The sequence below is a fragment of the Phycodurus eques genome, chromosome 23 (assembly GCF_024500275.1).
Source record: "Phycodurus eques isolate BA_2022a chromosome 23, UOR_Pequ_1.1, whole genome shotgun sequence".
Taxonomy (NCBI): Eukaryota; Metazoa; Chordata; class Actinopteri; order Syngnathiformes; family Syngnathidae; genus Phycodurus; species Phycodurus eques.
Window position 1 is genome coordinate 3,801,866 of NC_084547.1, and position 721 is coordinate 3,802,586.

The window sequence follows — 721 nt, forward strand, 5'->3', positions numbered from 1 at the left end:
TGTGTACATCCAATAGATCTTGCTGTCAGCTATTGGAGAAAAGTAGATTGTGAATGTTTTGATTTTGTTACAGGAAGGATGAAGTACGGCAAATGAAGTACGGTAAACATTTGTCTGTAAGCATTGTTAATGTTGAACTGTAACCAACGAAAACTGTCAGTTTTGACTCAGTTTATGTTTGAATAAAAACACTTGAACCAGCGTCACTTTGTTGTATTCTTCTGCGAGCTGGCAATTGTGCGACAATTGTTTGGGAATTTTTCTGGCAGTGCACAGATAGGCTGCTTTTTTTTTGCTTTCATTTGTAGCAGGTGCGGCAGGGCAAACCTCACAGTCACAGGAAACTCATGGTGTTCAAAACTGACTTGGAAGGCATCTTCAAGTTTGTACAGGGTGAGCGCCAAAGCTTTTTCTCTTATTACATATGCACTTAAGTTTGACATTATTAAACAGTGGCGTAAATTCACATTGTGGTTTCTAGCCAGCCTTCTCTCGTTCTTTATTTCTTGCAGAACGTCTTACCTAACTACCTCCCTCAAATATGTTAGGATAAAATCGTCACGGTAGGTACTGTAATACTTATTTATATGAGGGAAATGTGACACGACAAAGCATTCAATGGTCCACCAGCGCCCCCGCGCGTCTGCTTTCCAAGTGACAGCGCAATGCCAGCTATTGCGCAATACGAATGACGAGGACGGAAATGGGTGGTGCTTCGTGC